We start from the raw sequence: 23,288 nt of genomic DNA on the forward strand, positions 1-23,288 counted from the left end.
ATGTAGGACATCGTGGGTGAGTCTTTTCTGTGGCTTTCTTTCATTCTTTTAATAAAGAGTGTTTCTTGAATGAGCTGTGGGAACAGAAATGAAAAAAAAAGTCATTATTGAAGTCGGCGTGTCTTTTTTTGGATATGACACTGTAAGCTTTATTTATTTATTACTCATCAAATGAATGAACGAACACTCGGAATTAGTTCGAGCTTTTGAAGTTGGTTCATTTGCTTGATTGCATATCTCTTAAATTACGTAACACGTTATTCCATCCGGGATTCAATACCAGTCAAATTAAATCAAGAGACCTCGGATATGTTTCAGAATTCACACTAACTTGTTGTTTGGTAGATTAGATAAGTGTTGCAGTCTTTTTTACGCCCACTGTCAAGGGCCCACATATAAATAATACTATAAAGGGCGCAAAATATTATAGAATATTTCACAGTATTTCCCTATGGTTGTGAGGTGGTTCACTTTTAATTCACTGGTGGACTGAATTATATATATATATATATATATATATATAAGAAGTATATTTATAAGGATTCTCCTCAATACTGAGCAAAGGGTCTGAATATTTATAACTATGTGATATTTCAGTTTTTCTTTTTTAATAAATTAGCAGAAATGTCTACATTTCTGTATTTTTCTGTCAAGATGGGGTGCTGAGTGAACATTAATGAGAAATAAAATGAACTTTTTTGATTTTAGCAAATGGCTGCAATGAAACAAAGAGTGACACCTTTAAAGGGGTCTGAATACTTGCCGTACCCACTTGTACATCAAATAAGTAAATTCAGCCTTCAAGCTAAAAGCAAACACTTGCATTTTCAGTTCACACAAATAGCTGATAATGTTTTTATTGACACTTTATAGCTATACATTTTGCTAAATGATTACGTTGTTTCATGAAAAACACTTAATTTAACCATTTTAACTTTAAAGTGGAGACTTATTGTTGCTTTAAGAGCTGTTGGTGTCGAGTGCTGTATGCGGTTAACCCGGAAATTATGGACTAGACAAGGCCCTGTGGTCATCATCCAGAGCCTCATAGAAAACTTGAGGCCAAGAAGGTACATCATCTTTTTTTTAAAGAGAACCAACGAGCTTCAATATGATTTACGATCTTATTCAATTTCAAGAAAGAGTGAACTACTACAATACAATATATGTACTGAACTGTTACATGACACTTTTTAAGTATGAATGACTTGTCAGATCTCTTTTGGCTCACTTAAAAAATAGTTATAGTTATTCAATTTATTTGAAAGAGTGAGGCTGTGACCTTGAAGCAGCTTCCGCTCCGAGAAATCAATGTCGTGGCGACACTCAACCTGAACGCCACGCTCTTAAATCAAATAATTCCCCATGTGTGTGTGTGTGTCACACACATATCACACAGCACCCAAGGTCAAATAAAGTATCATCTTTGCGAGGAGAGCCCAGAGAGTTCAGATAACAGCAAATGCCAAAGCTGGGGAGGCCAGAGGCACCAACCACAGCTCCACAGAGAGAGAGAGAGAGAGAGAGAGAGAGAGAGAGAGAGAGAGAGAGAGAGAGAGAGAGAGAGAGAGAGAGAGAGAGAGATCGAGACCTCAGTGAACCTTCCCCACACTGAACCAGCCTGTGATTGATTTTCTACACAGATCTCTAAACGGGTGTTACTCCTCGATCTGTAACAGTAATGAATTTCATTATAAGGCCCTGGAACACACAGGGAGAGATGGAGATGCTGAGAGAGAGAGAGATAAAAGAAAGAAGAGGAGAGGGGAAGGCGCGGCTGTCACTCAGTCTGTCGATAGCGACGCCGCCGGCGGTGGGACTGAAGTAACGAGCGACCGCCGCCTCAGGCCCGCGGCCTCTCACTGCTGTACATGTTCAGATGGACGTATGAGTTTCCAGCCTACTTCCTCCTTCTCCAGCTCGTGTGCCCGGTAACCACGGGGACCGAAGGCGTCCCGAGGTCGTGGATGTATCCGGGCTGCGGTTACGCCGTGAATCAGGACGCACACGATCGGACGACTCGTCGCCATCTTGGGGCTAAAGAAGCCCTTTCATCATTATCTCTGACTCTCCATGTCCCTCCAGACACTCCTCCTCCTCCTCTTCAACCTCCGCTTCCGTCTCTTCTTCCTTCTCCTCCTCCTCCTCCTCTTCAGTCTCTTCTTCCTCTTCAACCTCCTCTTCCGTGTCCTCTTCCTTCTCCTTTTCCTCATCTTCTTCCTTCTCTTCTTTCTTTTCCTCCTCCTCTTTAATCACCTCTTCCATCTCCTCTTCCTTTTCCTTCTCCTCTTCCTCCTTTTCTTCCTTCTCCACCTCCTCCTTTTCCTACTCATCCTTCTCCTCCTCCTCCTCCACCCTTTCTTCCTCCTTTCTCTTCCTTCTCCTCCTCCTTTTCCTCCTTCTCACCCTTCTCTTCTGTCTCTTCTTTCTTTTCCTCCTCCTCTTTAATCACCTCTTCCTTTTCCTTCTCCTCCTCTTCCTCCTTTTCTTCCTTCTCCACCTCCTCCTTTTCCTACTCCTCATCCTTCTCCTCTTCCTTCTCCTCCACCCTTTCTTCCTCCCCCTCCTCCTCTTTTTCCTCCTCTTCCTCCTATACTCCTCAGCGTTTCCCAGGAAATTATGAGCCATTGGCTTTCCTCTCAGACCCGGGGAAGGTGTGTGTGTGTGTGGGGGGGGGGGGGGGAGGGGGGGTTGTTACCTGACACCCCGTGAGGTGTTCATACTGTTGACATGACAGTCACCTTCTTGTCATATCTGCTGTGCCCTTCTGTTTGTCTGCTAAGGCAGTGAAGGTGCAGCCTATCATGTGGTGGTCATTGGTATTCATGGGGGGCCGGTCAGGTTCCCCAGGTGTGATTGGCGCTCATGAATAAGCCAAAAGCCACTCGAGAACTTGCAGAAGAATTGTTACGAGACTTGTGTTCAACGTTTTTCAATCGTGAGTGGAAAGTCTTCAAAAGGTTACACCGGTTATTTATTTATTCTCATCATTATGTAAATCAATTGCTAGTTGTTCCAACGCCGGACCGGCCGTCATTACTCACGCGCCATCTGAACTCGATTGATTCGACACCATCGTCTTGGCCCCGAGAAGGATTCTCCAGACATAATGTCACCCGAAAATATATCAGGTTAACACATACCATCGGCGCCGGCGGCATTTCGATTTGAAATAGCAGCTCCATAAATTGACTCTGTTCCCAGAGTCAATTGATTATTGTCAAAGTAAATGATGCCGTACAAAAGAACAACAATCAGGTCATGAGTGCCTCATCACGCTCTTCATCTCGTCTATCGGCTTCAGGAGATATGAGAGTGGGTTGATGTAAACAGTTTTGTATTTTAGGACCTAGAGAACATATTCCAAAGCATTATTGTTATATTTTTTCAAACATTTAATCACAAAAAACGGCAAGAAAGATTTAAAAAAGTGGATTATGCATTCATATATTATCTCCGTTCATATATTATCCCCCCCTCCTTTAAGGTGGTGGTATGGATATATTATATGATCTTGATCACAGGTGTCAAACACAAGGCCCACGGTCCAAATCCGCCCCGCCACATCATTTTATGTTGCCCCGGACAACTTGAAAGGCATATTAATCACCTTTTCTTAAAGAAATGTAAGAAAAATATCCTGTGCTTTTATTTTGAAGGTACAATATTTCGACACTCAAATAAACAATAATCAAATGCAAAAAGAGTTATTTAACACTCAGTAGTTTATATGTTTATACGTCTCAGTTACAACCCTTTGAGGGCGGCCGTGATGCTGATGTGGCCCACGGTGAAAATGAGTTTGACGCCCCTGATCTATATGAATTAGAACGCTGTATTTAGAGATTTCATAAAAGTGTACAGAATATTTTTTCCCATAATCGTCATCATGATGCCTCTTTTCACAAATGTGACTCAACCTGTAGCAGCCCAAACATGCCATTACTCTTTCATGGATCTTTCCTGATGTTCTATATTTGTTAGCCGGTTGTTAAAAGACATTCCATATTGCCTGCCATCAAAAATGAGCTATTTGTTGAAAATAGGAAAATAATAGAATATAAGGTGCGGCCCAAATGAGAGGTGACACAAAAAATACACATTTTCTTTGTATAAAAAGTCCTTTAAACTTTAAGTTACTCGACTTGTAGCTTAGCTACTACATGCTGATGATGCATTATTATACACACAAGACTACATGTTAGATCTTCTGTCAGTTGATGAAGGCATGAAAATCCCTCACCTTTCAGCGAAATTCGCCGTTTTAAACCAAAGTAGGTGACTTAAGTGAATCGTCTAGACCCGAAGAGTTTTTGTTTTAGGGGGGGGGGGGGGGGGGGTCAATTGGCCGGCCGGCGTTTATGAGATGGGACTGAGACACGGAGAAAATGTGGAGTGGTGCTCTTCGCAATAAAACATCTTTGATGGGACGTGTCGCGTCTCGGCCAATCAGCGTCAAGATGTCTTCAGCGTTTGGGGGTTCAGGTTAGCTTGAATGTTAGCCCGCTACATCTGCTGCTGTCACGCTGCACGGTGTAGCGATGCTAACAAAGTACCCGTACGATAAGAGCGATGTGATTTAGCATTTTTTTTTTATCGATACTTCATTAAAAGAGCGCTGCTCCGTGTCAAGCTGTCTGCACACGCTGCGCTGCGCTCACAGCGAGTGGCGTTAAGTGGCGGAATTTTTGAGTCTTCGGCTTTAAAAATAAAAATAAAAAAATATGCCAGAAGTGAAATGTTTAAGTTCTTTGTCTCCAATGCAGACAATCTGTAAAGTTATGTAACTCTACAGCTGCTCATCCTGATGAACTCTGTATCATCCGGTCAGATGCTAAAGGCCTCATAGTGTATAATCAATGCTATGATGGCTCCATGTAGTTTCATTCATATCTTGCTGTAGGCTAATACTAATATTACAACATTTGTTAAGTGTTGAACCATACAGATGATTTATTTATTACTATTATAGATAAATATACCAGTCTCGTATTTATGGGATACTGTTTTTATGGTATTGTGTCAGTATCATGATATTTATGGCAGGTATGGTATAGAAGATCGTGACAACCAGGTAGAGGCAGAACAGACTCAAGGAACAGACTCGAGGCTCAGCAGAGCTCAAGACTTGACTATATATTAGATATTACTATTATTATAGGGCCCGATCACTGACTTGGAGGACCTATAGATTATCATACAACGTCAATGTTCGTGGAGGTCACCAGCACTGTTCTTAATCCATCCACTCCATTGGCCCTATCTGCTGTTCTTAGTCTCTCTAATCCCTCCCCTTTGCCCTCGCTCGGCGCTCTTCAAGACTACATTCCATTTTCTATTTTTCCGTCGGCTCTTGTTCTCGTCCGCTCTTTTGCCCTTCTGTTCCGCATTTCTCTCCTCATCTTGTTCTCTCATGACCGTTCTTTCATTCTTCCTCACAATGCTTTTCATTTCCTCTCGTCTTACGGCTTTTCCTCTTCAGTCCTATTTTCTTGTGTTTATTCGTTGCTCCTCCACTGCTACAGTCAGGTGCTTCTCCTCTTGTTTCATTCCCTTCCCTCAGCGACAGTACTGTATTTTATTAAAAACTTGTTTGAAATCCGAAGCATTTAGGAGCAGTGGGCTGCTTTGGAGAGCCCGGGGAGCAACTTGGGGTTCACTGTCTTGCTCAAAAAACGTGTGTCGACAGTAGAAGCCTCGTGGTTGAAGGACGCCCCCCTCTGCTCACTGAGCCACAGCCGCACACACTCTACATATATATTGTGCCCTTTGGCCGCCGATGCATGTTTATTCCCAGGCTTTAATTTCAAGATTCAAGATGTTTTATTTGTCACATACACACACAGGGTGTGCAGTGAAATGAAAGTGGCAATGCTCAGCAGGAATGTGCAAGGGCAACAAGTACACACTATTTACAAATAAAAAACAACACAATATTTACAGTAAGTGTGTGTGTGTGTGTGTGTGTGTGTGTGCCTAAGAGGGGCAGTTGTGTGGGTCTATGTGGGGGTCCTGGTGAGGTCGGAGTTCACAATCCTGATGGCCTGAGGAAAGAAACTCCGTCTCAGTCTCTCTGTTCTTGCAGCGTGACTACGGGGCGCCTGCCTGACCGCAGCAGCTGAAACAGTCTGTTGTTGGGGTGGTGAGGATCCTTCATGATCCTGCCGGCTCTGGTTCTGCACCTCCTGGTGTACAAGTCCTGCAGGGTGGGGAGTGTAGTTCAAATAGTGCGCTCAGCCGAGCACTACTCTCTGCAGAGCCTTCCTGTCCTGAGCGGAGCAGTTGCCAAACCAGGCTGTGATGCTTCCTGTCAGGACGCTCTCTACAGCTCCAGAGTAGAAGGACTGAAGGATCCTCTGGGAAACTTTAAATTTCCTCAGCTGCCTGAGGTGGTAGAGGCGCTGCCTTGCCTTTCTCACCAGAGTGTCTGTGTTTGTTGACCATGTCAGATCCTCGGTGATGTGGACTCCCAGGTATTTATACCGCTCACCCTCTCCACAGTAGTCCCGTTAATCCCCAGTGGTGAGTGTCCTTTGTTGTTGTGCCCTCCTAAAGTCCACAATCAGCTCCTTAGTTTTGGTGACATTCATGATGAGGCTGTTGTCCTGGCACCAGAGTGACAGATCAGCAACTTTCCTCCAGGTAGGCCTTCTAACGTTGTCGGAGATCAGGCCCACCACCACTGTGTCATCCGCAAACTTGATGATGGTGTTGAGCTGAACCTGGCCACACAGTCATGTGTGTACAGGAGTACAGTAGGGGCTGAGGACGCAACCCTGGGGGATCCTGTGTTCAGGGTGAGGGATTTGAGGTGTGTCTGCCCACCCTGACCACCTGTGGCCTGGCGGTCAGGAAGTCCAGGATCCAAGCACACAGGGGGTGTTCAGTCCCAGCTCAGTCAGCTTGCCAGTCTGGGAGGAGTCTGGAGGACTATGGTGTTGAAAGCTGAACTATAATCAATGAACAGCAGTCTCACATAGCCCCCTCTGGCTGTCCAGATGAGAAGTGTGGTGTGCAGCACCTGGGCGACAGCATCATCCGTGCATCTGTTTGGGCGATATGCAAACTGCAGCGCGTCCATCGAGGAAGGGAGGGAGGCGCAGATGTAGTCCTTTATCAGCCTCTCAAGGAACATGACCACCGAGGCTCACGGCAGAGCTCAAGACTTGACTATATTAGATATTACTATTCTTGAATAGGGACCATCACTGACTTGGAGGACCTATAGATTATCAGCCAGGGAGACGTTGTTGTGGAGGTCACACTGTTCTTAAGCATCCATGCCATCTGGACCTGCAGCTTTCCTGGTGTTCACTCTCAAAGCCTCCACACTGTGCTCGGTCACAGAGAGTGTGTGTTCATCCCCAGGTAGAACTCACCTCGGCTACGCTCTTCAAGACTACATTCCATTCTATTTTCCGCTGCTCTGTTGTTCTCTCCGTACTTTTGCCCTTCTGTTCCGCATTTCTCTCCATCTTGTTCTCTCATGACCGTTTCTTCTTCTTCCTCACAATGCTTTTCATTTCCTCTTCACCGCTTCTTCAGTCCTATTTTGTTGTGTTATATTCGTTCCCTCCTCACTGCTACAGTGCAGGTGCTCTCTTGTTTCATTCTTCCTCAGCGACAGTACTGTTTTTATTAAAACTTTTGAATATGCATTTAGAGCAGTGGGCTGCTTTGGAGCCCTTGGGGAGCAACAGTGGTTCACTGTCTTCTCAACGTGTGTCGACAGTAGAAGCCTGGCGTTGAAGGACGCCCCCTCTGCTCACTGAGCCACAAGAGTCTTAATGTTCTTGGGGTCGCACCACATGTTTATTCCCAGGCTTTAATTTCATCCTGACTTGGGTTGTCCTCCCGAGTAGAGCATTACAATCTCTGTCTGTCTGAGCGTGAGCATGGAGGCTGTGAGCTGAGAGCGTTACAATCCGCTATGTGGTTAATCTGATGTTTAAATCATCAGTCTTATTTTTCAGAGACTGGGCGTGGTGGGAGAGGCGGGTGTATGGTAGCTTGAACTCTCAGTCTGTTCCGAATTTCATCCTGACTTGGGTTGTCCTCCCAAGTAGAGCATTACAATCTCTGTCTGTCTGAGCGTGAGCATGGAGGCTGTGAGCTGAGAGCGTTAGCTAGGTGGTTAATGGTGTTTTCATATCAGTATTTCTTTGTGAAAGTGGTAGAGAGAGGGCGGGGTGTATGTGGTAGTGTCCCAGTGGTGTTGTGGTGTTATTGGTGCACAAGGGAGTTCGTTGGGTTCCTGTGTGCGTGCTAGGGGTGCCATGCCAGCCGCGATGCTGGGCGTGCTAGGCGAGGTGCTAGGGGGCGTGCTAGGCAAGGTGCTAGGCGGCGTGCTAGGCGGCGTGCTAGGCAAGGTGCTAGGTGGCATGCTAGGGGGCGTGCTAGGCAGCATGCTAGGCAAGGTGCTAGGCGGCGTGCTGGGCGGGTGCTATGTGGCGTGCTGGGGCGAGGTGCTATGTGGCGTGCTGGCGAGGTGCTATGTGGCGTGCTAGGCGGATTGCTATGTGGCGTGCTAGGCGAGGGGCTATGTGGCGTGCTAGGCGAGGTGCTATGTGGCGTGCTAGGCGAGGGGCTATGTGGCCTGCTAGGCGAGGTGCTATGTGGCGTGCTAGGCGAGGTGCTATGTGGCGTGCTAGGCAGCGTGCTATGTGGCGTGCTAGGCGAGGTGCTATGTGGCGTGCTAGGCGAGGTGCTATGTGGCGTGCTAGGCGAGGTGCTATGTGGCGTGCTAGGCGAGGTGCTATGTGGCGTGCTAGGCGAATTGCTATGTGGCGTGCTAGGCGAGGTGATATGTGGCGTGCTAGGCGAATTGCTATGTGGCGTGCTAGGCGAGGTGCTGTGGCGTGCTGGAGGTGCTGGCGCGTGCTAGGCGAATTGCTATGTGGCCTGCTGGGCGAGGTGCTATGTGGCGTGCTAGGCGAGGTGCTATGTGGCGTGCTAGGCGAGGTGCTATGTGGCGTGCTAGGCGAGGTGCTATGTGGCGTGCTAGGCGAGGTGCTATGTGGCGTGCTAGGCGAATTGCTATGTGGCGTGCTAGGCGAGGTGATATGTGGCGTGCTAGGCGAGGTGCTAGACGGCGTACTAAGGGGGCGTGCTATGTGGCGTGCTAGGCGAGGTGCTATGTGGCCTGCTAGGCGAGGGGCTATGTGGCCTGCTAGGCGAGGTGCTATGGCGTGCTGGCGAGGTGCTATGGCGTGCTAGGCGAGGTGCTATGTGGCGTGCTAGGCGAGGTGCTATGTGGCGTGCTAGGCGAGGTGCTATGTGGCGTGCTAGGCGAGGTGCTATGTGGCGTGCTAGGCGAGGTGCTATGTGGCGTGCTGGCGAGGTGCTATGTGGCGTGCTAGGCGAGGTGCTATGTGGCGTGCTAGGCGAGGTGCTATGTGGCGTGCTAGGCGAGGTGCTATGTGGCGTGCTAGGCGAGGTGCTATGTGGCGTGCTAGGCGAGGTGCTATGTGGCGTGCTAGGCGAGGTGCTATGTGGCGTGCTAGGCGAGGTGCTATGTGGCGTGCTAGGCGAGGGGGCGTGCTAGGCGAGGTGCTATGTGGTGTGCTAGGCGAGGTGCTATGTGGCATGCTAGGCGAGGTGCTATGTGGCGTGCTAGGCGAGGTGCTATGTGGCATGCTAGGCGAGGTGCTATGTGGCGTGCTAGGCGAGGTGCTATGTGGCATGCTAGGCGAGGTGCTATGTGGCGTGCTAGGCGAGGTGCTATGTGGCATGCTAGGCGAGGTGCTATGTGGCGTGCTAGGCGAGGTGCTAGGCGGCACTTTGGACCTGAGCTGGTGGACATAGAGACTTCCTGTGCTCGGTGGAGGCCTGCAGCCTGGCGGCGGGGCGGTGGTGGGTCACGGCGGCGTGAAATCCGCTGTCTCGCGTGAACAGCGCGGTGGTGCTCTTTCTCAACAGCGTGGAGACGGCGGACACGTTGCTGGTGAACAGAGCGCAACCTCTTGGACACAACATGTGGAAAAGTGCTCAAAAAACAAACTGGACCTGTGAACCTTTATTTCTTATTTGTGTGTTTTGGGTTTCATTTGTTTGTAGATTTATTTCAGTTTGACATGAATACAATGTTCTGTTTGTTCAAATAGTAAAAAAAAAAAAACTATCTCCCCTCAGACTCACACACACACACTCACACACACACACGTGTGTTGACGGCTTGTCGATGGGTGACGTGACTGCACAGAGGTGACACCGCGTCTGTCACTCTGACAGCTGGCATTTTACAGCGACACTAACTACGCCACTCAAATTGCAGACAGGAGAGAGAGAGAGAGGTTGTATAAAGCAAAGATCAGCAAAACAATAAAATAAAAGACTGCGACAGATGGACAGTTCTGCTTTAATATTTCCGCCCTCACCTTACCCTTGTCCATGAAGACTGCAGCTCGGTGCTCAGCAACACGCAGCCTGTTTGAAGGACATCATGTGGCACATTCGGGATGAGTTTGAAAGCTTTTGCTAATTGGTCAGATTTGCTAATAAAACCATATGGTCCCTGCCGCGATGTTCAGTCTCACAGCGTAGACACAGTTTGATTGGGTTGTCGCTTGGTACCAATTAGCGATGACGAAGATAAGATAACGAAAAGACACGAACGTGACACTAAAAGTCTTTACGCCGCCCGGGATGAAAAGGACACAACAATATAACAATATGCAGAACTCTACTTGACAGTCATGATCTTCAACAGATCTTTTTTCGGGGGAAATTATTTTTTTAAGCAGTAACATGTATATATATATATATATATATATTTCCGTATATGTATATATACAGTATATATACAGATATATATATATATATGTATATATACATGTATTTCAGTATATTCATATATATACATTTTCAATATATATATATATATATAATTTTTCAGTATATATATATTAATATATATAAATATATATATATATTAATATATATATAGTTTTGTTTGGGAGGGCACATTATAATTATTCATAATTATCGAAATAATTAATATATTTATTAATATTTTAATAACATCATTTTAGATTAAAAATGGAATCATTAAAAAACAAATAGAAAATGTAAGGCGAATGCAATGAAAATTATTTAAATCATTTATACCAGCATTTTTGCTCTGAGCTTGTTAGCATGCTGACGTTAGCAATTAGCTCAAAGCCCTTCTCTTTGTATTGTTTCCTAGAACATGCAACATACAATAAATAGTTGTCTTGTGAAACAGCTTCAATGAAGTAGATGTACATCCAGTCTGTGTAACAGCCTCCTGTGTAGCACGGAGAACACAAGTCAGACATCAAGGAAGAGTTGAGAATTAACTAGATCAAACAGGTAATTATATACACAGTTCACTGTAAGAACAGAAAAGTTCTGGACGCCTTCAAGAAAGCGAGCAATCTCAGAACTAAAGGAGGTTTGAGTCATAACAGAAATAGAGAGCCCTATAGTGCACTAGAGAATTAAACTCAAAGTAATAGAGAAATGTATCAGAGGATGAGGGGAAGAAATAGGTATAAGTGAGCTGCAATAAAACTCAAACCGGTTCATAAAGAATTAAAGAAATGAAACTATCCCTTTTAAATGTGTCAACAATCCCTCTTCACTGGGGATTAGGGTTGTTCTATGGAAACAACAAAGCAGGACATACACATCTCCTTGGGAAGTACACACAGACTGCAGGAGCAGATTAAAGAGAGTGCATCGTCTGCTGCTCGGTTCACAGCAAGGCTCCAGGTGTATCTGTACATGAGTCGTGTGAAAGAAGAAGAAGACAATACAATTGTCTAGAAGCTCAAGGAGTCTTTCACTTTCTGCCACAATGCTTTCTGGGAGCTCCTCACGTGGAGATACTGGTAAATAGATAACTTATTTTAGACCTGGGAAAAACAACTTCTTGACACATCTGAACAAAATAAAGAAGTACCCGGTGTCTCGAGGTGTTTAGATGATCCATATATATCTAGATGGCTTAAACAGCCTTCTGAGGGTAGGTTTGTACCAAATGCCCCCCAAAAACGTGATAAAGCCCGTTTTTTAAGCATGTTCTCAATGTATAATACGCTTCACAACGTTGGATTGGTTGGAAATGGGTCCGTAGCATTCACAATGACAATGGAGGCAATCACGAGTGGGCCATCAAAGATGCAAAGAGGAGACTCTTCTAAACGATCAGCACTAATTATGAGACAATTATGAGCTGAGGAATACAACATTTTCTTTGCACTCAATTACTTAGCCTGACATTGTATTCTGTTTGGGAGGAGCACCGTATAGTGATGCGTTCCAGATGTTTGTACTGTGTTTTATCTTTAAGACACACCGACATGTATCGATCAGAATCAGCTTTATTGGCCTATATGATATTTATTTTTTATTCTTGGAGAAAGTATTTTGAGTATTTTAAATAGAACATTATTTAGAATTTTGAGTATTTTTAATCCAACATTATGAAAGTATTTTGAGTATTTTAAATACAACATGATTTAATATTTTGAGTGTTTTTAATACAACCTTACGAAAGTATTTCGAGTATTTTAAATACAATATTATTTAATATTTTGAGTATTTTAAATTAGGGCTGTCAGCGTTAACGCATTAATCTATGCGATTAATTTGGCCGCGATTAACGCACTAAAATATTTTAACGCAATTAACGCAACTTTGTTTACTTCCGGTGTCGTTGAATTTGTTGCACTCCTCTGAGTGTCAAACCGTGGCAGTCCGCCTCCTTCCTCCCGTCTGCTCCTCGATATTCACAGAGAAGCGGAGGGCGACGTGTCGGTGACGCGGGGCGGAAGGTGCAGGGGACTTTTTTTTTGCTCCGCCCCGATGCGCGCGCAGACACGCCGGCATGGAGCTCTGCGGCGCGCGAGACGGAGAGCCGAGAAGAGTGAACGACACGTCGAGACAGAATGACATGCTGCTGGAGAGACGATCAATAACAGATGTTAATTAAATAAAAGAACAAAGACTTCTTTAAGGAAAGAACCTTACATTACTTCTGCTGTAATCTGGCGCAATAGAGAACATTACAGGGGGGCGGGGCCTCACCCTGATAGAATGGTGGGGGAAACACTGGGATGTGTCATATGCAAAAGACTTTAAAAGGTGAATTTACATTGTTTTGTAAAATCGAGAAAATGCTCCCAGACTCCAGAGGGTTAACATTACATATTTGTCAGTTTACCAAGGCCACTTGTTCTGCTGCTGTTCAATGTTAAAGATGACAGGACCAATGGGGTCACAAATGCACCTTGTTTACTCATCTGATGTTTCACTGAAGAAACAATTTATCATCCACGATATTAAATACCTCGCTGGCACTTTATAGGTAGGAGCCTCTTTGAAAACACAGCTCTGTGTGAAGTTTTGTCTTTAAAAAAAAATACAATTAAACAAGTGTCTAAAATACACGCTGTCTGAAGGGATTACTCGTTCATTTAGAAGATTTAGTCTTTAGAAGAAGAACAACACTTTTAATCGTGATTAATCGCGATAAATGAATTTCAAAATGTGCAATTAATTAGTTAATTAGTTTTAATCGATTGACAGCCCTATTTTAAATACAACATTATTTAGTATTTTGAGTATTTTAAAAATAACATTATTTAGCATTTAGGCTTATAGGCTGCTGGGGGACGTGTTAGGATACACTGAGCACCTATCTCCTCTAGGATACACTGAGCACCTATATCCTCTAGGATACACTGAGCACCTATCTCCTCTAGGATACACTGAGCACCTATATCCTCTAGGATACACTGAACACCTATATCCTCTAGGATACACTGAGCACCTATCTCCTCTAGGATACACTGAGCACCTCTCTCCTCTAGGATACACTGAGCACCTATCTCCTCTAGGATACACTGAGCACCTCTCCTCTAGGATACACTGAGCACCTATCTCCTCTAGGATACACTGAGCACCTCTCTCCTCTAGGATACACTGAGCACCTCTCTCCTCTAGGATACACTGAGCACCTCTCTCCTCTAGGATACACTGAGTACCTCTCTCCTCTAGGATACACTGAGTACCTCTCTCCTCTAGGATACACTGAGCACCTATCTCCTCTAGTATACACTGAACACCTATCTCCTCTAGGATACACTGAGCACCTATATCCTCTAGGATACACTGAGCACCTATCTCCTCTAGGATACACTGAGCACCTATATCCTCTAGGATACACTGAACACCTATATCCTCTAGGATACACTGAGCACCTCTCTCCTCTAGGATACACTGAGCACCTATCTCCTCGAGGATACACTGAGCACCTCTCTCCTCTAGGATACACTGAGCACCTATCTCCTCTCGGATAAACACTGAGCACCTATCTCCTCTAGGATACACTGAGCACCTCTCTCCTCTAGGATACACTGAGTACCTCTCTCCTCTAGGATACACTGAGTACCTCTCTCCTCTAGGATACACTGAGCACCTATCTCCTCTAGTATACACTGAACACCTATATCCTCTAGGATACACTGAGCACCGCTCTCCTCTAGGATACACTGAGTAACTCTCTCCTCTAGGATACACTGAGCACCTATATCCTCTAGGATACACTGAGCACCTATCTCCTCTAGGATAAACACTGAGCACCTCTCTCCTCTAGGATACACTGAGCACCTATCTCCTCTAGGATACACTGAGCACCTATCTCCTCTAGAATAAACACTGAGCACCTCTCTCCTCTAGGATACACTGAGCACCTATCTCCTCTAGAATAAACACTGAGCACCTCTCTCCTCTAGGATACACTGAGCAACTATCTCCTCTAGGATACACTGAGCACCTCTCTCCTCTAGGATACACTGAGCACCTCTCTCCTCTAGGATACACTGTGCACCTATCTCCTCTAGGATACACTGAGCACCTCTCTCCTCTAGGATACACTGAGCACCTCTCTCCTCTAGGATACACTGAGCACCTATCTCCTCTAGGATACAATGAGCACCTATCTCCTCTAGGATACACTGAGCACCTCTCTCCTCTCCTCTATCTACTTATGGATACATAAACATCTCTCCATCACTCATTGATGGTGGACACAACCGTCTCATCAAACATTCAAACCTCGGAACAGATTCTTTGGAGGTGAGAGACCCTGGGCCTGCTCGGCTGCTATAGGAATGAAGACATTGTATTCATATGTATGAGCTGGATGAAGCCTGAGAGAGGAGTGTGTTCACGATTAAGCAAACCGAGAGTTGGCAATGATGGAGTGAAAAGACTGGAGGGAGAGAGAGACCGGATCAGAGCAGATTGTGCTCTTATAAATATGAAGTTGAATTGTCTTTGTCTGTTAGTCCACCGAGGCCGCTGCTCCTCATGCTAACTATTCATTCATTGTATTCAAAGTCACAGCTGCTGCTACCTGACTCACAGAGACGTACTGCACCGCGGCGCTGGAGGTCGGATGAAGGAGAACGTTCTGGTGAGAAGTGTTCACATGGAGCGTGTGGTGGATCTGGTCTGTGGATATGAGATCAATGAAAACTGGAACATCGCTTCTCACACCGGGATTTAACAGAGAAGCTGTGTTACTTTTTAGGTTCTTTGAAGAACTCTTTAAGGAAATGGTTCTTTAAAGAACCCTGGTTTGAAAGGTTCTTTGTGGAACCATATATGGCGCCTTATATAAAAAAATGTTGAAGGTTCTTTGAGACACCTTTATAGGTTCTTTGAAGAACTCTTTAAGGAATTGGTTGTTTAAAGAACCCTGGTTTAAAAGGTTCTTTAAGGAACCAGAAATGGAGCCTCAACAAACCATGTTTTGAAGGTTCTTTGGGCACGTTCATAGGTTTTTTAAGTAACTATTTTAGGACATGGTTCTTTAAAGAACCATGTTTTGAAAGGTTCATTGTGGTACCAGAAATGGTGTCTCAAAGAACCATTTTTTGAGGGTTCTTTAAGACACATTTATAGGTTCTTTGAAGAACCCTTTAAGGTTCTTTAAAGAACGATAGTTTGAAAGATTCTTTGTGGAACCAGAAATTGTCCTTTAAAGAACCATGTTTTGAAAGGTTCTTTGTGGTACCAGAAATGGTGTCTCAAAGAACCATTTTTTGAGGGTTCTTTAAGACACATTTATAGGTTCTTTGAAGAACCCTTTAAGGTTCTTTAAAGAACGATAGTTTGAAAGATTCTTTGTGGAACCAGAAATTGTCCTTTAAAGAACCATGTTTTGAGGGTTCTTTAACCCTTGTGTTGCCTTAGGGTCATTTTGACCCGAATCAATATTACACCCTCCCCCCGCCTTAGGATTAATTTGACCCCATTCAATGTTTAATGTCGGTGTTCTTTCGGTAGTCAACGAACAAACATAAAGTGCCTCACACTTAAACTTGGAAAACAATATTAATTCTAATAATTTTCTGGAGGTGTTAATTGCTGGCGTCAAATTGAACCCAAAGGGTAAAATATGTTAGTAAATATATAGGTAACAGGAGGGTGAAACATTGAATCGGGTCAAAATGACCCAAAGGCGGGGGGAGGGTGTAATATTGATTCGGGTCAAAATGACCCTAAGGCAACACAAGGGTTAAGGCAATTTTATAGATTTTTTTGAAGAACCCTATAAGAAAAGGGTTCTTTAAAGCATCCTGTTTTGAAAGGTTCTTCGTGGAACCAGAAATGGTGCCTTGAAGAACCATGTTTTAAAGGGTATTTGGGCACCTTTATAGGTTCTTTTAAGAACTATTTAAGGAAATGGTTCTTGACAGAACCCTGGTTTGAAAGGTTCTTTGAGGAACCAGAAATGGTTCTCCAGAGCAATGCCATAGAAGAACCCTTTCCGGTTCCAGATGGCACCAGAGGGGTTGTATTGTCTGGTACCAGACACACAGAGTTAAAAGTGTATCTGCAAACGAACACAACAAAAAAACACCTTTGACAAGGTGAGCTGAGACGAACTGCCGCCAGAAGAACGGGTTCTCCGGATGTGTGGTGGAACACAGGAGGATGTTGTTATCTCTGCCGGTGCTCTCCGTGCAGCTGCAGAACGCCAACAGGCAGCCGGCCCGTCTGGAGGGGGCGGCGGCCTTATCGCAACTTCAACAGACGACTTTCTCTTCATTTATTTCCCCCATTCATCAGATTGCCGGATCAAGACTGGCATTTCCATCAGGACTCGCTGGTTAAATGCGAGTAGGTGTTTGCCTGGGAGAGAGAAGGGCTCTCTGTATGTGTGTGTGTGTGTGTGTGTGTGTGTTAATGTTCATTTCATGGTAATCCGGGTGAATGTGAGCGGGGCAGTTGAGGTGTTGTAATGTCGTTTATTTTTTGAAATACCGCTTGACTCCTCATTAATAAGGGCGCAGAGCGTGCTGGCATTTGCTTTTCGGAGGACATCTGTCTGGGACTCCACCCCGGAGACGCCATTGTTACATCCGTGTGTCTCGTTCTAAAATATCTGCTTCAGTGCTTCTTCCACTTCTCACATTTTTTCCCCGACACTGACCTGAAATCCTTCCTCCGTTCTTTCTCGAATGACTATTTATTTAACATAATTGTCCTACCTGGCATATGAATCGGACCAGCGGCGACTCTGTGTGGTTCACTTATTATATCTGCACGTGTGTGTGTGTGTGTGTGGATGAAAGGGTGAAAACACACAGATAATTGGATTATATTCAATTACGGCTGTGACTGCAACACGAGTTCAGACTTGGTAAATATGTCTTCTGTTGTTATGTAACGTATATGACCTTGAATCATAATTAGGGATGCACCGATCCATATCGGCCGACATTCCCATTATCGGTTTTGATCGGCGTTCTCAAAACTGCCGATCAAAACGGCCGATCAGATGACGTAACATCTGCAAGAAAAACTATCAGAGACGTTTCAATCGCGGCGCACTGCAACGGAGACGATGCGCCCGGCGAGGGCCGCAGAGTGAGAGGTCCACGAGGGGATCCTCACCACCGAGCGGCGGCCCCGTCCCCCCAGTTGAATCACTGGGTCGACTCAGCCGACTCTCACATGTCTGCCCCTATATACTGATGCTCACGGTAAACACATTCGATCGGGAGCGTGCAACGGTTTTGATAAAGTTAGCGGAAGGATTTAAAAATAATAAATAAATATACACTTTTATTAATCCCCAAGGGGAAATTAGTTCTCTGCATTTAACCCATCCTTAGTTATTAAGGAGCAGTGGGCTGCGGTGAAGCGCCCGGGAAGCAACTGGGGGTTCAGTGCCTTGCTCAAGGACACTTCGACTTGCAGCTAATGGGGAGAGCGGGGATCGAACCCACGACCTTGCAGTTGAAGGACGGCCCTCTTACCCCACTGAGCTAAAGCCGCCCCAGTGACAACATCCGGTTTAGCAAAGTTAGCGGAAATAACCACGTGAAACAACATCCGTTTATCAAAATAAGATGTCGACAAATCATACACTAGCATATAAAAGTAAACAATGAAATGATTTTGTATCTTTACAGATCGTTTCTGAGATTTAGCTTAAATTATGCGAACATTAAAACATTTTTACTGGACCAAGGAAGAGTTTATAAAAATAAGTCAGACTTTTATATGTTAAGAAAAGTCCTGTATATAGATTTCCCCAAGAGTTCCAGGAAATGAATGATGCAGATGTGTTCCAGACATATCTGAAATCCCCTATAATAGCAATCAAACTATTTTAATGTATCAATTAGGACATTTTTCAAAGTAAAAGTCCTAAATGGTTAAAGAAATCGGTAATTTCTTTCATGTTTGAGTTGCTTTATATATGTATTTCCTCATAGTCCTAGGCAATAATGCTACACAATAAATAGAATGCTTCAATCGACACCGTGATCGGTGATCGGTATTATCGGATCGGCAGGTACTGATTTCAGTGATCGGTGATCGGCACAAAAAACCTGATCGGTGCATCTCTAATCAAAATGAGATAACTGGGATGTTTGCTGGAAGCAGATGTAATTGCCGTTCTCTTGTTTCACCGCCTCGCTCTCTCCCACTTGTGTTCATTTATTTCACGTGTTTTCTGGTCTCTAAGCGGCAAATTCATCACCGTGTTTATTCCTGATGTATACACAAAGGAGGGGGGTGGGGGGTACGTAAAGGGCACCGCTTCGTTTCATCGCTGCTCTGAAAAGAAGAATAAACAAACGCATATCGTGAGTTTATGAAAGGTGATCCCTCCAGACTGAAATGACACCGTCATACGCAGAATACAATATAATTATTGATAAAACAATTTTTTAAGGTATAAGTGTGATAAAAACTTATGAATATGGAAGATGTATGTGGATTTATATATATATACAGTATATATATATAGACATTTTATATATATAGATATATGTAGCACTTTACTTTATTTTCCCCATGTATATTTAGTATTAGTATTAGTATTTAGTTTTTAGTATTGTGTTTTATATTTATTTTCATTGATGCTCTGATGTGCACCGCTGCTGTGATTTTTGAAATTCCCCCACTGGGACAAATAAAGGAATATCATCATCATCATCATCATCGTCATCACCATATATATGTATATATATATAAATACATATATATATATGTATATATATAAAACATTTTTTATTTTGTAATTTTCTTTATTATTTTTCTTTATTTTACATACATGTTCTGATTCATTTCATTATAATAATTTAGGCTAGGAATATATAATAATTTTTTGCTTCTACCTATACCTTTTTAGTCTTTCTGTTTTCTATATTATATAGAATAATATTGTATTGCAATCATTGACTGAATAAAATACACAACAACAACAATAATCATCTCAGCTTTAGAATTATATAATAATAATATCATAATAAATAATAATGATAATATAATAAGAAATATACAAAAAGATGGTTGTATCCATTATAAGTGTTATATCCATCCCCTGCTCTCACCTCTCTAAAAGAATGATACATCCATATAAACGCTACGAGAAAACATCTTTTAGAAAACCATCACCGTGTGGAAGATGACAGCTGAGTTACCGGCTCGCTGAGAATGTGGCACATGTTTTTTTCTGGCATCCTTGATCCAAAAATGCTAAATAATCTTCCAGTGGAAAATACGAATACATTGAATAACTTCTCGTGCATGATATTTGCAACACGACCATCTGGAACACCCCAAAAACAACAACACACAGTCTATAATACCCGACCAATCGCTTCACCGCAACACACATGACTGGGAACAGGAAAGGGAGCCGCCGGCCTCGGCGTTAGAGACGTGGTTAGTTGGGCAGTGACACTGATCTGTGATCAGGGAGGTCGTCGAAAATCTTCGGTCGGCCCCGTTCTTTATTTTTAAGGCCCAGATAACAGCTCCCGACCAGAGGACCGCAGACAGCCGCTGGCCTCACGGAGGATGGACCGCCCCTCTTTAATGGTGTAGCTGGGGCTCCGACCAGAGGTTATCAATAACATCTTAAAAAGGAACTCTAGCGCAACGAAAACTCACTCCATGGAGACATATGCAAATCATTTGAAAATGTATACTTCAAGATGAGAAACCGAAATTTCTGAAAAACACGGAATTTAAAAATGCGTTCCTGAAAGAATACCGTCCACGCTCGAGGTAATCAAAGGAATATAGGAGCGTGCACGGATGACAGGATCAGAGCGGAGAGAGAGAGAGAGAGAGAGAGAGAGAGAGAGAGAGAGAGAGAGAGAGAGTGGGTCCTGAAGCAGACACATCACGCCGTACACCGGCTCGGATCACTCTCTTCTCACCTCGCCTTCCTCACTCATGTCCTAATGAGCTTAATGGAGTGAGAGCACAGTCTCACCTCTTTAAATCTGATGAGGTCTAGCAGAAAATTGATCCGCCTGGAGGGCTGATATACGTGCTCATGCAGAATTAGATGGATGCTGTGTACACCTTCTTTCTTTTTTTTTATTTCTCAGCCATTGCGTATGAGAACAGGACAATATCCCAAAGTGGTGACATTAAAATATCATTTTTAAGGCGTAGTGGCATCCCCTCGGATGAAATGGCTCGGTCAGCGTCTCCGCCGTCTTGTCGTTTCGCCCTCGAGTCGATGCCGCGGTTCACTTTTTCTTTCCTCCATTTGATGACATCATTGTTTCTCCAAAAGGTCAGCTCCTCAAAGAGCGAGAAGAAAGCGTTCCACTTCTTTCTTCTTCTTCTTCTTCCAATCAACTCTCGTGCTTTTTTGCTATCGACGTAATAAAGCGGTGGCCTCTCGATTTCAGGAAATTAAGAGTTGTGTTACGGAGGGAAACGGCGACGTGCAGCAAAGCGGCGCGTTAAGTTAAAACTTAAACTCAAATACGCAATTTGAGATCACACAACCTTCCCCAACATCTGAATATCGGCAATATCCCCATATAAGTGTCCCCTTCCCCATCTTTCTTTTCACTAGCTAGGTACAGCACTAACCTATTTACCTATTTATTAACCTCTGCACTCTCCTTTTTTATGTTGATAACAATGTTCCTGTACTGTATATATTATTTTACCAACCTATGTACAGTGTGTTTTTTATATATTTGTTATTATTATTATTATTATTATTATTAATATTATTTTGATTAGTAGTATTATTATTATTATTATTATTATAGTGTGTTTGTTTTGTTCCTCTGTTGACTCAGAGGCCCTGCAAAACAATTCCGATGTGTCTGGACTGCTGGTCTCGGCACAGATGGCAAATAAAAAACCTTGAACCTTGAGATCAGCTTCAACTGCGCTTTAACGAAAATCTCAAGGTGTCTTTTGATATCGCACAAACACACCAACACACCAGAGACGTGTGGCCATTAGAGACCGGAGAGCGTGGGGGAACCGAGCTCTGAAAGTTATCAAGCTCCTCTTTTATGGAACCAGCTTCCAATTTCAGTCCGGGAGGCAGACACAGTCACCTCGTTTAAGAGTAGACTTAAGACCTTCCTCTTTGACAGAGCTTATAGTTAGGGCTGAATCAGGTTTGCCCTGGTCCAGCCCCTTGATATGCTGCTATAGGCTTATAGCTGCCGGGGGACGTTTTAGGATGCACTGAGTACCTATCTCCTCTTTTTTCTCTCCTTAGGGATGAATTTTCATCTCTCAATCACACGTTACTAACTCTGCTTTCTCCCCAGAGTCCTTTTGACTTCACGTCTCATGGGGTCATCGGACCCTATGAGACGACATAGATCCTATCTGCCTGATGGATCATCGAGGTCTGGGTCGTGGAATTCCTGCTCCTGACTACGCCACTGTCCTGTTGAGACTCCGCCCACTGTTGAGACTCTGCCCACTCCTCCTCCCCACCGCCATCTGCCTGATGGATCGTGGAGGTCTCCATCGTGGAATATGCCTACTATGAACTATTCATACACTCTGTCACATTCATTGAATGTATTTAAACTCTAAATCTGTCCTTCTGTACACATGACATATATTGTTCTGTCCATCCTGGAGAGGGATCCTCCTCTGTTGCTCTCCTGAAGGTTTCTTCCCTTTTTTCCCCCCAGAAGGGTTATTTGGGAGTTTTTCCTGATCCGATGCGAGGTTTTGGGGCAGGGATGTCTATGTGTACAGATTGTAAAGCACTCCGAGACAAATTTGTAATTTGTGAAATTGGGCTATACAAATAAACTGAATTGAATTGAAACTGAATTGAAAGGGAGTCTGCGTGGGCGGATCCTCTTGCTGGTGAGTGTCTGACACAAGGAGAGCTATCGGATCCCACAGCTCCACCGTCCTCCACGTCGGACTACATGGACGACTCAATCGCACTTCTAAATATATATATATTACATATATGTGTATATAGACACACCCCCCCCCCCCCCAACAAATACAGCCCCCTGCCACTTACAATTCATACGTCTTTTTAAAGCGACGTCGCTCACCTCACCAACCGGAACGCCTCGGCGCCGTGTGAGCTGCCGGGAAATGGGACGGACTGACAGAGAAAAGGAGAAAAATACACGTCTCGGTAAATGTTATATGTCAGTCACACACAAAGAAGAGTGGCACTGGGCCGAAATCTACCTCTGTTTCCCTCGATCTCATGACACGCGTGTGTGTGTGTCTGTGTGTGTGTGTGTGTGTGTGTGAGACAATCCCCCCCATCACATATTCCCTCACATCAAACGGCAGCCATCTTGTTCACATCCCTGACAGAAATAAGGACGCTCTGCTGTCACTTCTTTCCATAGGCTCCGCCCCTTCCCAGCACATCGGCGCACTGATTAACCCTGTAAGACCCAAGCATAGAAATAATATCTAAATCTTTTTTTTTAAAGTCAGATGATGTTGTAAGAGTCTTCTGATGCAGATAATGAAGGATTAAT

General features: G+C 44.1%; 1 long non-coding RNA gene across 1 annotated transcript; it reads right to left on the reverse strand.

Moving 5' to 3' along the window:
• On the reverse strand, positions 1 to 23,057 carry LOC130211912 (uncharacterized). The gene is made up of 3 exons (XR_008835198.1): positions 22,987 to 23,057; positions 22,845 to 22,897; positions 1 to 74 (listed from the first exon to the last, which is right to left on the reverse strand). It is a non-coding gene; the product is annotated as an uncharacterized LOC130211912 (long non-coding RNA).
• Between the last annotated feature and the right edge of the window lie 231 nt (positions 23,058 to 23,288).

Source organism: Pseudoliparis swirei, chromosome 21 (assembly GCF_029220125.1).
Source record: "Pseudoliparis swirei isolate HS2019 ecotype Mariana Trench chromosome 21, NWPU_hadal_v1, whole genome shotgun sequence".
NCBI lineage: Eukaryota > Metazoa > Chordata > Actinopteri > Perciformes > Liparidae > Pseudoliparis > Pseudoliparis swirei.